This window comes from Ranitomeya imitator, chromosome 1, assembly GCF_032444005.1.
Source record: "Ranitomeya imitator isolate aRanImi1 chromosome 1, aRanImi1.pri, whole genome shotgun sequence".
Lineage (NCBI taxonomy): Eukaryota > Metazoa > Chordata > Amphibia > Anura > Dendrobatidae > Ranitomeya > Ranitomeya imitator.
The window spans coordinates 248006792-248022157 of record NC_091282.1 but is presented as its reverse complement, the minus strand read 5'-3'; the positions used below and the strand labels follow the sequence as shown (position 1 = coordinate 248022157).

The 15366-nt window shown below is 40.8% G+C and overlaps 1 long non-coding RNA gene across 1 annotated transcript in view; it reads right to left on the bottom strand.

Annotated features, from left to right (window-relative positions):
• Window positions 1-314: 314 nt before the first annotated feature.
• Window positions 315-15366, bottom strand: part of LOC138657712 (uncharacterized) — an 83736-nt gene continuing 68684 nt past the window's right edge. Inside the window, exon 3 of the long non-coding RNA XR_011317151.1 lies at window positions 315-1734. This is a non-coding gene — a long non-coding RNA (uncharacterized lncRNA). The remainder of the gene's footprint in view (window positions 1735-15366) is intronic.

Here is a 15366-nt window from a genome sequence, read left to right as displayed (position 1 = left end):
GCAGTTTGTGTCAAGAACTACAGGAAACGTCTGACCTCTGTAATTGTGAAAAAGGTTTCTGTACCAAATATTAAGTTCTGTTTTTCTATTGTATCAAATACTTATTTCATATGATTATATACAAATTAATTATGTAAAAAGTATACAATGTGATTTTCTATTTTTTTTTAAGATTCTGTACAATTCAATTGTACCTACGATAAAAATTATAAACCTCTCCATTCTTTGTAAGTGGGAAATCTTTCAAAATTTGTAGTGTATCAAATACTTATTTTCCCTCCTATAGAAACAGGAGGTCAGATTTTTTTTCCCCTGTATGAGTCATGAATCACTGCAAAAGTCCATGGCAAGGGGAGGAGGTGGGTCAGGAGCTGAAGAGAGGAATGATTTCTGCAGGGTCAAAAGACTTCCTATTTCTACACAGAAAATTATTTAGAATTGAGAGTCCTCAGTGGTTGATACCTTTTAATGGCTAACTGTAAAGATGGTAACAAATTGCAAGCTTTCGAAACTACGCAGGTCCCTTAGACTAATACAAATTCTGAAAAAACACATACTGTATTTATGCACAATACAGCCCAGAAAAAATTCCATAAGACAAGACAGGTGACGTGAAGTAGAACTACCATTATGTGAGAGTGCTAAACTGTTTATGTCCATAAATGTTGTAACAGTTCAGAGATAAGGAGTGTGAATGTTTCATGGTCCTCTGAATGGGTCTGGTTATGTGTTATGATGACCCTACATAGGTCTGTAGAGCAAATTCCTTAAATGATGTAAAAAGACATAAATCCATGCAATACATTCCTTCCTGCACTGAGTGTGTCAAAGGTCATCATTAGCTTACATTCCCAGACTCTTCTGTCTCTCTGAGATTTGAAGTTACTTTTTAATACAACGTTTCTCCCTGTGGAGAATTACATACAAACTCTGGCTTGTCAAGGTAAGGAGGCTTATTCGCTGTGCAATGCTCCTCTGGGAAATATAATATTTGATTGTGACTTGTAGGATCGCTACTTCCAACAGGCGGCGCTATAGAGTTTTTAAGTCCTCTTTTTCTCTGAAGAGGCAATTTGCATTTTTTAATACAAGTAATTTCATGTCCATAATGCTGTGATCCGGGAGACAAAATGTATTGCCACAGGTATATCCATTCTTTTTTCTCTTATTGTGTGGCCATGAGAACTCATTCTTGTTCTAAGCTTTTGCCCTGTCTGCCCCACATACAGACCCCCAGTTGGACACTTAGTACAAATAATTAGGTACACCACATTAGAAGTGACACAGCTGAAAGTACCTGGGATCTTGTAGTCCTGATGTGAATTGGGGATCTTTATCTTGTCCGTGGTCATTATAACTGGACAGGTTTTACATTATTTCTGGTTGCAAGGAAAGGTACCTGCAGCTGTTTGAGAGGACAGGGAGCTTCTGACAATGATGCTTCTTAGATTTGGGAGCTGCCTAAAACACAGTAGTGGGGGGTCTGGAAAAATGGATTGTAATCGGGCATCTTTTGTAGTTAAGGTTGTAATTTCCATGCAGCTCCCCTTAGCACCTCCAGATTTGGATTGTAGGTAACTACTAGAGGCACCCGGTTGTTTTCTTCTTTAGCTTTGTAATGTAGCAGGTGATTCCTTGATATTCTATTTGCTCTTGTAATTTGGTTTTAAATTGTTCTTGGATGGTAGCCCTGATTCAAAAAGGTCTTTCTGAGAGCAGATAAAAGAGTATTATCTGGAAAGAAAGGCAAAATGAGCAATTGTAAGTACACAGTGACATGAAATAAGAAATATACTAAGAGGATAAAAACTTTGATGGGAGTGCTTCTTTAAGTTCACATGAACAATTTTCCTCACTGACTAACAGCATATGCAAAAAAAATGTGAAAAAATAATTGTAACATGGGCTAGTCTCATCCATTTTTTCTGATGAAAAACTGACTATTTTTTTATACGCTTGTGTGAAGTTAAAGAGGTTGTCCACTACTTTATTATTGACCTATCCTTAGGATAGGTCATCAGAGTCTGGTTGGTCTGGGTCCAACAACCGGCTCGCCCCCGATCAGCTGTGCCGCTGGCCGTAAATTTCTCAATTGCGGAGCTGCTCCTCATTTTGAAAGTGGCCGCGGCCGGGTAATGCACAAACACCTTCTATTCAAATCAATAGGAGGCGGATGCACAGTAATCGTCCGTGGCTACTATCAGAAGATGGAGCAGCTCCGGAATTGAGCGTTTCCGGTCTGCAGCAGCCGCCGACACTAAGAACAGTTGATTGGCGGTCATGCCGGGTGTTGGACCCTGAACAATCAGACATTGATGACCTATCCTAAGCACATGTAATGAATGATAAAGTAGTGGACAACCTCTTTAAGCTTAGACAAAGCATCAGCGCAAACTCTGGAGAAGACTGGATGGATGCCAAGTTCTTCACTAGAAACTATGACAGTAGTCCAGCTATGACATGATGGTGCATGGATGAGCATTTTGGCTGTTTCATGCCTGGGCTTAAAACTGAAAATATTTTGTTTGGAAAAGACAGAAGGTAGCAGAATATAGCAGATGGCAGAAGGTAACAGAATGTGCAGATGTGAGGTAGAATCCCTTACGGACCAAGTCATTTAGTTCATTAAAGGCACACAATATTTTTTTCTATCTCTGCATTCTGTAAGTTATAACTTTTTTATTATAATTATTATTGCATCAAAGCAACAATAAGGGGTCTTGCTATTTGCAGTAGAAATTGTAGTTTATATGCATACCCCAAAGTTTTATTCATTAAATTTTGGAGGGGGGACAAGCAAGATTAAAAAAGGATATATTTATAATGTTGTGAGAGTTAAATGTTGTGTGGGTTATTTACTGTTACATATATTTGTTTTTCCTCCTTTTTTAATTCCAAAGGAATACGGGTAGCTTGATTTGACGCATATTTTAATCCCTTTACCCTCGAGGGTTGTTTGCACGTTAATGACCGGGCAATTTTTACAATTCTGACCACTGTCATTTCATGAGGTAATAACTCTGGAATGCTTCAACGGATCCCAGAGATTCTGAGAATGATTTTTTGTGACATATTGTACTTTATGATAGTGGTAAAATTTCTTTGATATGGCTTGCATTTATTTGTTAAAAAAATGGAAACTTGGTGAAAATTTCGCCATTTTCTATCTATGAATTTGAATGCCCTTTAATCAGAGATAGGTCATACAAAATAATAAATAACATTTCCCACATGTCTACTTTACAGCAGCACATTTTGGAACTAAAGTTTGGTTTGTTAGGAAGTTATAAGGGTTAAAAGTTGACCAGCGATTTCTCATTTTTACAACAAAATTTACAGAACCATTTTTTTTTCGTTATCACATCTCATTTGAAGTGACTTTGAAGGGTCTATATGATAGAAGATACACAAAAGTAACACCATTCTAAAAACCGCACCCATCAAGGTGCTCAAAACCACATTCAAGAAGTTTATTAAACCTTCGGGTGCTTCACAGGAATTTTTGGAATGTGTTAAACAAAAGAACATTTAACTTTTTTTTCACAAAAAAATTACTTCAGATCCAATTTTTTTTTATTTTGACAAGTGTAACAGGAAACAATGGACCCAAAATTTGTTGGGTAATTTCTCTTGAGTATGCTGATACCCCATATGAGAGAGAAAACCACTGTTTGGGTGCAGGGCAGACCTCGGAAGGGAAAGAGCGCCATTTGACTTTTTGAATGCAAAATTTTCTGGAACAATTGGCAGACGCCATGTCGCGTTTGGAGAGCCCCTGATGTGCCTAAACAGTGAAAATCCACCAAAAGTGACACCATTATGGAAACTAGATCCCTCAGGGAACTGATCTAGATGTGTGGTGAGCACATTGAACCCTCAGGTGCTTCACAGAAGGTTATAACGTTGAGCCGTAAAAATAAAAAAAATCAAATTTTCCCCACAAATATGTATTTAGCACAAAATATTGCATTTTCATAAGGGTAACAGGAGTATGCTGACATATAAGGGAGAAAAATACTGTTTAGGCGCAAGTCAGGCCTCTGAAGGGAAGGCGCCTTATTTGACTTTTTGAAAGCAACATTTCCTGGAATCATTAGGGGATGTCATATCCCATTTGAAGAGCCCTTGATGTGCCTAAACAGTGGAACCCCCACAAATGACCCCATTTTGGAAACTAGACCCCTCAAGGAATGTATTTAGATGTGTGGTAAGCACCTTGAAACCCCAGGTGCTTCACAAAAGTTTATATCGTTAAGCTGTGAAAATAACAAAATCACTTTTTCCCCACAAAAATGTTATTTTGCCCCCAAATTTAGCATTTTCATAAGGGTAACAGGAAAAATTCCACCATTTGTTGTGCAATTTCTCCTGAGTATGCTGATACCCCATATGTAGGGGAATACTGCTTTTGAGGCACAGTGCAAAGCTCAGAAGGGACGTGCCATATTGGAGTTCAGATTTTGCTGGAATGGTTTGAGGGTGCAATGTCACATTAGCAGAGCCCCATAAGGTACCAGAACAACAGAAACCCCCTATATGTGAACTCATTTTTCAAACTACACTCCCCAATAAATTCATCTAATGATGCAGTGATCATATCGACACCACATGTGCCTCACAGAATTTTGTACCACTGAGCAGTGAAGAAAGAATAAATTAAATTTTTACTATTAAAATGTTGTTTTAGACCCAAGTTTTTAATTTTTTTAAGGGCTAATAGGAATTTTTTTACAACAAACTGAGGTCCATTTTTCCCTGAGTACGCCAATACCCTACATGTGATCGGGAAGTATTTTTCAGGTGCAGTGCAAAGCTCAGAAGGCAAGGAGCGCCAGATTTTACTTTTATGGTTTGCAGGTGCCATGACCCACTGGGAGAGCCCATGAGGTGCCAGAACAGCAGAACCCCCCATAAGTGACCCCATTTTACAAACTACACCTCTCAATGAATTCATCTAGGGGTGCAGTGATCATATTGACACTATGAGTGTGTCATAGAATTTTATACCATAGGGCAGTGAGGACAAAATAACTACATTTTTACGACCAAAATTTTATTTTAGCCAAAGATTTTACATTTTCACACAAGAAGTGGGTAAAAATGGCAACAAAATTTGTCCCACAATTTGTACTGAAAGTGGCAATACCCCATGTGTGACTGTACAGTACTACTTAGTCACACGGCGAGACTCGGGAGGAATGGAGCGCTATTTACCTCCTGGAGCGCAGATTTTCCTAGAACAGTTTGCGGACTTCATATACAGAACCCCTAATTGCAAAGCGATGGTCAGATACTGGCTGGAGCACAGCAAAACACGTGATGAGTAGGGCGGTGCTTTGAAGGTGTGCGAGTGGCTGGCGTAACACACTACAGGGGACCTGGAGGGAAGAGTCCATTCAGACCACTCGAATTTTAGAATATGTAAACTTCCATAGCTTCTCTTGCCTATTCTTCCCACTCAGGCTCTTCTTTGATCTGTAACAGATTACAGAGGTAATCCGCCAATGATAGAGCCATTAGGTTCAGCTGAACAGGTGTGATAACTGGCTCACGACTTTTCATCCTGTGTCTGTGTGTCAGAGTAAAAGTAGTCTGCAGACACAGCCAGGGAAAAGGAAACAAAAGAAAGACAGAAGTCAGATAAAGGGAACGTCAGCTTTTATTTAACGGGGTTGTCCAGATTTGGCACCAAAAGTCTGTAGGCATTCTATATGACTGCAGATTTGTGAATCCTTACAGCATGCACATTGTGCAATGTCAGGATTCTCCTGTGTTACTGGTGAGACTGGGCAGCCATGTGACTGCAACTATGCAATATAATATTCCAAATTCTGACTAGATGTGCGCAGCCTCACTCAATTTACTGAGAGAGGTCTCGCATTTCTAGTCAGGATGTGGCCAGAAGTATGAATAATGCATACTTGTGGTTCCCTGACCTTCCCCTCCCAACGCTGTGACTGGAGAATCCTAACAACTTGCAATGTGCATGCTGTAAGAATTCACAAGTCTGCAGTTATATGGAGCGTCTACAGACTTTTGTGCCAATTCCTCCATTACTCTAGACTACCAGGGATGTTAAAATGAACCCCTTCAATAATCTAGATTTTCAAGAATGTTAGCATTAACTTCTTCAATACCCTATATGGCCAGAAATGTGAAGCTAAACCCCATTTATAATTCTAAACCATCAGGAATTTCAGTATTAAATGGGGGTTATACAGTCTTTTAACACTTATGCATTATCCTTAGGTTAAGCCATCAATATTAGACAGGTGGGGGTCTGACAATTCGGACCTCATCCGATCAGCTATTTGAAGAGGCTATGGCACTCGTGCGTACGTCGTACTTGCCAGTGACCTATATTTTCTTTTTTTAGTGACCATGCAAGATATTGCAGCATTGTTATACTGAAGTTAGTAGGAGAAGGCTGATTTTAGAAACATGCTAATCAGAGGTGGTTTCGATAATCTGACTCCCACTGATCTAATAGTGATGGCTTAAAGGGAACCTGTCAGCAGGATTTTGCTCACTAAACTACAGACAATGTCAGGTTGACGCCGTTATACTGATTAAAATGATACCTGGGGTGAAGAAATCTGTCTTGTGACAATCAAGGTATCATCTTAATCAGTATAACGGCATCGACCTGACACTGTCTGTAGTTTACTGAGCACAATTCTGCGGACAGGTTCCCTTTAAGCCATACATTTATAAAAGGAGGATAACGCTGTAACTGATAACTGTAGTCTTCACAGCCATGGGGTCATGAGTACACATCCCACCAAGTACAACAACTGCATGGAGTTTGTATGTTCTCCCCGTGTTTACATGCGTTTCCTCCATATATAGTACGCAGGTTTCCTCCCACACTCCAAAGACACACTAATAAGGAATTTAGATTGTGAGCCCCATTGGGGACAGTGATGATGCTTTTGCTGCTGTCAAGAGGTTATCATTAAACTAGACTATCTAGACCACCATGATTAACCCTCTTCATAATCTAGACCAACAGGGTTGTTGGTTAACATTTACACTGCCTTAGACTGCCAGGGATGTTATAATTAATACTTTCATCCAAAAATTCATTTCTTTTAACCCCGTGATAAACTTAATATAAATAACCAGAATATCAAATCTAATAAGGCTGCTTTAGAAAACCCCTTTGTTACATGAGATCTTCCTTCCTTCAGTATCTCCTGCATCCCCTAATGGCTTATTACAGCGGGGGATGGTAATGGCAGTAATGCAGACACTCCACCATTCATCTTTCACACCAATTGAAGATGGTCAATCTAGACAGTGCTTTAGAAATAATATGCAAAGATTTCAATGTTTGTGTGTCTGATACCAGGCTGTCTCCATTGTGCTGCCAGGCCCAAGATCATGGCTACAGGGTAGAGCCAAAGCACTAAAAGGGTTAAATGCATGGATTATACTTTTCCTCAATCTTGGCAGTGACGCTCCTATCATCCAGCTATATATTACAGTGGTCCTCAGTGTACACTACACAGTGCCCAAGTGATTACCTTAACATAATAATCAAGTCAAATGTCGAGTCAAAGTGTCTTGAATCCCTGATGGCTTTGATGTTCTATCATGTCAAAGTGCAGGAACAGGTTAATGATTCCCCGCCCAAGATCCTGCTTCTTCCAAGGAAGGGCAGAGCATGGGTAGATCAATAGTCCAGCTCTCACAACATCCTCAGGACCTTAAAGTGCATGTACCTCCTGAGGAATGACAGCGCTTACCCAAGATCTCAGGCGAGGTAGCAGATCACTGAGAGAAGACTGACCTGTCAGTCAGCGACAGGAGGCTGGTGGCGGGTGGGAAAGAGAGAGAGCCCTGAAAGCTTTTTTTTTTTTTTAACCCTTGTCAGGCTGCATAATTTTACAACCTTAACAGGCTGCATAGGTACAATTGTACCTTCACATATACCTCCACTGTGGGAAGACTTTACTTGGTTTCAGAAACTAAAGTTCATTCAGCTACAAATGTTATGCTGATATCTATTGTTCAGTGTTGTTACTGGTCACTTATGTTGCTGTCAATTAAGTTAATTCAAACTGGGAGTGGCTTCTACTTGTCTTCCTGCCTCCCTCCTCTCATTAGCCATTTTGCTGTTCATCTCATTGCTGTGAGCACACATTTCTAGGCTTGTGAAGTCTTCAATTTCTTGGAAACGAAGGTAGGAAAGTCTCACAGCATCTAACAGCCAGTTATACCTTTATTCTCATTATGTGGGGACAGAACAGTCAAATTGTCTTTCAGCCTGGACTTGGCTTACATATATTTTGTATGAAACTTATCACTATAGGTATAATTTTTATACGAAAAATGGATAATAATTAGTATCTACATATTGTTTTACGATGTTTTATTTATATTCAGCACAAAATACGAAGCCAAAATTCATCTAGCAAGTCATCATGAGTGATAGTAATGCTGGATCTAGTTTCCGCCATAATCCAAGAAAACGTGTTTGCAGGTTAGTATAATTTTGTGAAAAGCCAATAATGTAGTATTTCGGAAAATTATTTATTTTACATTTTTTCATATTTACAGATTTACGTCTGACGAAATAATGCGAATGCTAGAAGAATCTGATTCTGAGCATGAGGATGAACCATATGTTCCATCTGATGATGAAAACTATGTACCACAAGTGGATGTTACTGTAGAAGATTCAGACATTGAACAAGAAATGGTCATAGAGCATGAAAATGAATACGAATCAGACGAAAGTGTTGAGGATGATTCTGTGCCTCAAAGTGCAGGCGACATTTGGACTGCTAAGGATGAAACTCAATGGTGCAGTAATCCACTGCCAAATGCACAAACAAAATCTCGTAATGTCCTACGACAAAGAGGTGGCCCTGCAGCAATCAGCAACCTATATACAGCAAAAGAGCTATTCAAGTCCATCATGACTCCCGAGATGTGTGACATCATATTACGGGAAACGAATCGAAAGGCCAAGAGAGTTTGTGATGCTTACAACAACGAACTGGTACAACGTTTTCCTGATTCTTCCAAACGGCCACCACAAAAAACATTCAAGCAATTTACTGAAACTGAACTTCATGCATTTTTGGGCATACTGATTGCTGCTGGTGTGCACAGAGCCAACAAAGAGAATCTGGAGGAAATGTGGAATGTTGCTGCTCTGCCTCTTATACGTGCAGCCATGTCTCGTGACCGCTTCAAGATGATACTCAGATTTATCAGGTTTGACAACGAAAATACACGTGCAGAACGTGTGCAAACAGATAAAGCTGCACCAATACGGGACATCTGGACAATGCTGAACAGTAATCTGGAGAGAGCCTACAAGCCATATCATTGTATCACCGTCGACGAGCAATTATTTCCATTTAGAGGTCATACTAAATTTACCCAGTATATACCTTCAAAACCAGCTAAATATGGCATAAAGATTTTCTGGGCTTGTGACTCATCAAATGCCTACCCTTTACAAGGTCAGCTCTACACTGGGAAACCAACTAATGGTCCTCGACAAGTAAACATTGGAGAACGAACAGTATTGGACCTAGTGAGCTCGTATAAAGGCTCTGGAAGAAATGTCACCACCGATAACTTCTTTACAACCATGGAACTAGCTAAGGTATTGAACTCCTGGAACATGACACTAGTTGGTACAGTGAGAAAAAACAAAAGGTTCCTACCTAACAACATGCAGCCTGCCAAAGAAAGGCCTGTATACTCGACAAATTTTGCCTACAATCATGATGCAACAGTCTGTTCATATGTACCAAAGAAGAACAAATCAGTCGTGCTTCTATCATCTATGCACATGACGGGAGAAGTTGAAGAGACACTAGCAGCCAAGCCAGAGATAATAAAATACTACAACATAACAAAAGGTGGCGTTGATGTTATGGATAAAATGTTGGGAGAGTACACTGTGAAACGACGAACATCACGTTGGACTTTGGCATTTTTCTACAATATGATTGATGTCAGTGGGTTAGCATCCTACATCATCTACAGAGAACACAATCCAAGCTTCAGGGCAAAGGATCAACGAAGAAAGTTCCTGAAAGATCTCGCAAATCAGCTGTGTATGATTGCAATTGAAGATCGTAGTACAAACAAAATGATAATGAGAAACCATTTTCTTCGAGGTGCAGTAGAAATGGTGCTTGGACGATGCATTGTGGTAGCATCGCAGCCAGCAGCTGGCCCCAAAATACCTCATGGTAGTCGTGGACCCTCCCCTGTTGTTGGTAGTTGCTATGTCTGCAGAGACCTGAGGCGAAAACAACGCAAGACTAGAAAGTCTTGTGTGGTTTGTGTGAAACCCATTTGCGATGAACACTCTGTAGCAAAGCCAACATGCATTACTTGCAAAGAAAATCAATAAAAAAAAGTTTCTTACATTTTCTTTTATAATGTAAATGAACAGTTTTTTACTTGTTTATAATAGTTAAATAGCATTATCATTAAAAAAAAATTTATGCTTTTTCCCTTGCATTATCTTCATTCAAAATATATGAGGTACATTTGTACCTATGCAGCTTGTTATGGATGCAAAAAGATCTCGACCCCTTATCTCGGAAGCGGGTGGAGATATTTTATTGAAATTTGGCCAATATATTCTGGACCAAAAATGTAGAGATGTCACGAAATCTCAGCCCTCTACGTCTTTTCAAAAAAAAGTTATTGCAATTTTAAAACGGAATAGTTACAATTGTACCTATTCAGCCGGATAAGGGTTAAATCAGATAATTTTTATTGAATATTTGATTTTATAAACAATTACATACATTATACATTATAGTACAAACACAATAAACTTAATAAACAAGTTTCACCCTTAAAGTTTATTTAGTCCTATACCTGCCAAGGTATTCCATGCCAAACAAAGTTATCAATTTTGTCCAAATGAAGATTTTCCCAAAGACGGGTGACACGTTATTAAATAAAAAAGATTATACCAAAACTAGTACTGGTGGTATGTTCACTAACAACATGTTTACAAACAGAAAATAATTGGTATCTAGATGTCCTCAACATACAATATTTAAAAAGCCGAAATAGCCAATCGGTCTAGTACAGTTATTCTGTGTAGGTCCACAGATGCCACCCCAGGGGTGACCAGCCATCGTTCCCATATATTTATAAACGTTTTTATTTATTCCTTTTAATGTAAGTACCTCTCTCCAGGCATATGGTATTAATTTTAGCCTTCAATTCCTCCAATGTTGGGGGATTACGGTCTAACCAGTGCAATGTTAACAATTTCCTCGCCAGAAACAGTATTCTCTAAATGGCGGTAGTCACAGGGGATCTTATATCTGGCCAGAAAGCTTAAGTGCAGGGTTATGCACCCTGCACTTGCAGCTACTGCGCTTAAAAATTCGATGGATTTCTCTGGAATGGAAACCTGGATTGTTAAAACAAAGGTATGGATTAAGTCAGCATTACACATATAGATTACGGTATATTAGTTTGGGGTACACAAACCTCCTAACAAGTTCCCTTTAAGGTCAGTTGAGGGTAAACTGGACAAGATTAGTTTTCGGTTGAATAAACATGGCCTACAGCAGAGGTCCACAACGTTTCTGACCTTGAGAGCCACATTCAGCTCTGACAGTCTCGCAAGCCACATCCAGCCTTGAGAGAGGGTCGCGAGCCACATTCAACTCCTGCCCCCTCACAATAGTGGCAACCAAAGCCCCCATTACAGGCATAATGGTAACCAAAGCTTTTCCACAAAAATTAATCACCCCAAAGCAGTATACTAAGATCCAGGGGTTCCTACAATACCCCCCATTCAGTATTCTCCTATAAAGCACTCCCAAGACACTGTCACATCCAGCTTCAAACATCTCATCTGACAGGTGGAGTCATCTTGTCTCCAGCGTACCATACTTAAATTATCTCAAAACCCCTAAGACCAGTATATGTGCATCCAGATCTGCTCTTCTGTGCAGGGCTGCTCACAAAATTCACCATTTTCAGATGTGCTCTTCATACCTGTTTGCTAGAACTGGAGCTAATGCACCAAGCTGACAGACAGCCGGAAGCCACAATTCATGGGACCGCGAGACACATGTGGCTCCCGAGCTATAGGTTGGGAACCCCTGGCCTACAGTATTCTTTTCTGAATGTCTCTCAATATTATTGCTTTTCAGGAATTGCCATGTTAATACTTTAAAACCATGAGAGTTATGTGTTTGCAGCTGTCTTTACAACTGTTTGGATAATAATTCATCTACCTGCTACAAATGCAGATCTCATCATATGATGCCTCCAAACCAGGTACGCAAAGTACAGGCGATTAGTAAATGAAAACTGACTGGAGACAAAATTGGCCTAGCGTGGTCTGCTTCCGGTTGGTGACAAAGCAGAGGGTACAGGGTTAATTTGCACATAGAATTGTTTGCATCCAAAAAGAGCTGGAATATTTGATGTTCACAGTGGGGTCAGGGGAGGCGGAAGGGACACACAAAGGACAAAGTGAACAGATGCACACAAGAAAAAAAATTTCAATGATAAAAGATTATGAGTGACTAGTAGACTGAACGACACAAAGCTTCGATGACCCAGGTTTTTTTTAAGAAAGGAGAAAAAAAATCATGACATCTGCTTTGCTCAGAGAACCAACATAAGGTATAGCATCAATTTAAGTATAACCTATAAATGTAATATGAGCATGATTCAGTAGGGCACATAGACATCATAGAGCTATAGAGGAGCAAGGTTCTATGCTTTAGACGTCTTTCTATTAACTAAAGGAGGTGCCGCGACTCTAATATAGTTTTATCCGCAGCACTTTCAACCCCCCAGTGATTGAATTTCTAAGGAGGACTCTGAAACCATCTACCAAGAAAAGGAGAGAGGAGTGCAGTGGATCCTGCTGATGCGGACAAAGGGTAATCCAGGTGATAAGTATTAAAAACTTCTAATGTATTGCAATAAATCGGACTTTTTTATACTTGCCGTCTGGATTAAATATTGTCAGCGGCAGCACCTGGGATCCACCACACTCCTCTCTATTTTACTTACTATATCCTCTCTCCATTTGGTGTGAGTACAGTGACTGGAACAACAGCCATGATTGGATTATACATCACTCTTTATGTAGTTGTGCCGTGCGCAACCTGATTAGGTGAGTGACCAAATCTCCAACTCACCTTCATCTGCTGCCCACGATGTTACACATGGGGCATCTCTTATTTTTTCTCTCTCCACCATCTACTAAGAGACATTAGTCAAGTTTATTGCTTTTTTAATAAGGAGTCATAGATAAAGGCTCATTATACAAGCCAATGAGGACCCAAAATAAGCAGAAGGGTAGCTTCTGGACCCAGCTGCCCGAGTTTCCTTAGGCCACATGTACAAGTTGAGTATTTGGTGGGTTTTTTACCTCAGTATTTGTAGGCCAAAACCAGTTGTGGAACAATCGGAGGAAAAGTATTATAGAAAGATGTGCACCACTTCTACATTTTTAGCCATTCCTGGTCTTGGTTTACAGACAGTTTGTAGACTATATACCAGGGTGGGCTACCAAGGATACAGCGAAAGTGTGCACAATGAAGACGGACAAACACCAAGCTTTTCAAAGGAACATTTTACTAATGAACTGGGATAAATACTATTCCAATAACTAGAGAAAGATCGCAACTGGATTCACATACACCCAGTCAATACTGACTAGGACAATCAGCCACACTCTTATGGTATATCTTTGCAAAAATGTGATGTATTTATTCACATGTGTTGAGACAAAAATTATATATATATATACACACACACACACAGCAGGGAGTATAAACGGAGTAGTAACGTTTCGACCCTGCCTCGGGTCTTTCTCAAACTGCGTCTTCTAGATAGTGTGCAAAATTAGAAGTGTGGTCCCTTTAAGGGCTCCAATTGTTGTGGTGTCAGGACATCCTGCCCACACAAGCAGGACGTCCTGACACCACAACAATTGGAGCCCTTAAAGGGACCACACTTCCGAGGCAGGGTCGAAACGTTACTACTCCGTTGATACTCCCTGCTGTGTGTGTGTGTATATATATATAATTTTTGTCTCAACACATGTGAATAAATACATCATATTTTTGCAAAGATATACCGTAAGAGTGCGGCTGATTTTTCTATATTGGACTTGTTGTTGGGTTTTCCCAAGTACAGCCAGCACCAACTTAAGATAGCTGAGTGCGCTCCTTTTTTCTTAAATATAATACTGACTAGGACCACTGTGCTGCACAACTCACTACTGTAGACTCAGGTGTAGTCAGCTGCTCCACCTGGCTGCAGGACCTCAGCCACACAGACACGGCCGCCTTCCCTTTTGGATCATGCTCCGGGTTCTGGACCTTTAGTGGGGGCTCCGCTAGGCCATCCATCTCCCTCAGTCCACCTGGCCTCACCTCTTCCTCTAGCTAGACCATCCACCTTTTCCACTCCAAACGTCCTGGGCCTATGAGGACTGCGATGCCATAAAACTGCCCTATTAAGTTTTGGGAGTGTTTCTCTGCTAAGGTACAGGACTACTTCACTGCTTCAATGGGAGAATGGATGGAGCCATAGGCCAGGAGGTTGCAGGAATGTCTGCAGGGTGTCTTGTAAGGTCTGATACTGCCCAGAACAATATGGACTAGTCCTTGCTTGACCTTGTCACTGTCACCAACTCACTATCTCTGACTCTATCTGCTCTACAATCAGGAAGCAATCTCCTTTTTCTAGCAGTAGCTCTCTCCCAATGTGGGGCAGGCCCAAACATTAAAGGTACCTTCACACTAAACAACTTCACAACGATATCGCTAGCGATCCGTGACGTTGCAGCGTCCTGGCTAGCGATATCGTTGTGTTTGACACGCAGCAGTGATCAGGATCCTGCTGTGATGTCGTTGGTCGCTGTAGAAAGTCCAGAACTTTATTTCGTCGCTGGACTCCCTGCAGACATCGCTGAATCGGCGTGTGTGACGCCGATTCAGCGATGTCTTCACTGGTAGCCAGGGTAAACATCGGGTTACTAAGCGCAGGGCCACGCTTAGTAACCCGATGTTTACCCTGGTTACCAGCGTAAAAGTAAAAAAAACTACATACTTACCTTCAGCTGTCTGTCCCCGGCGCTCTGCTTCTCTGCACTCCTCCTGCACTGGCTGTGAGCGCCGACCAGCCGGAAAGCAGAGCGGTGACGTCACCGCTCTGCTTTCCGGCTGCTGTGCTCACAGCCAGTGCAGGAGGAGTGCAGAGAAGAAGAGCGCCGGGGACAGACAGCGGAAGGTAAGTATGTAGTGTTTGTTTTTTCTACTTTTACGCTAGTAACCAGGGTAAACATCGGGTTACTAAGCGCGGCCCTGCGCTTAGTAACTCGATGTTTACCCTGGTTAC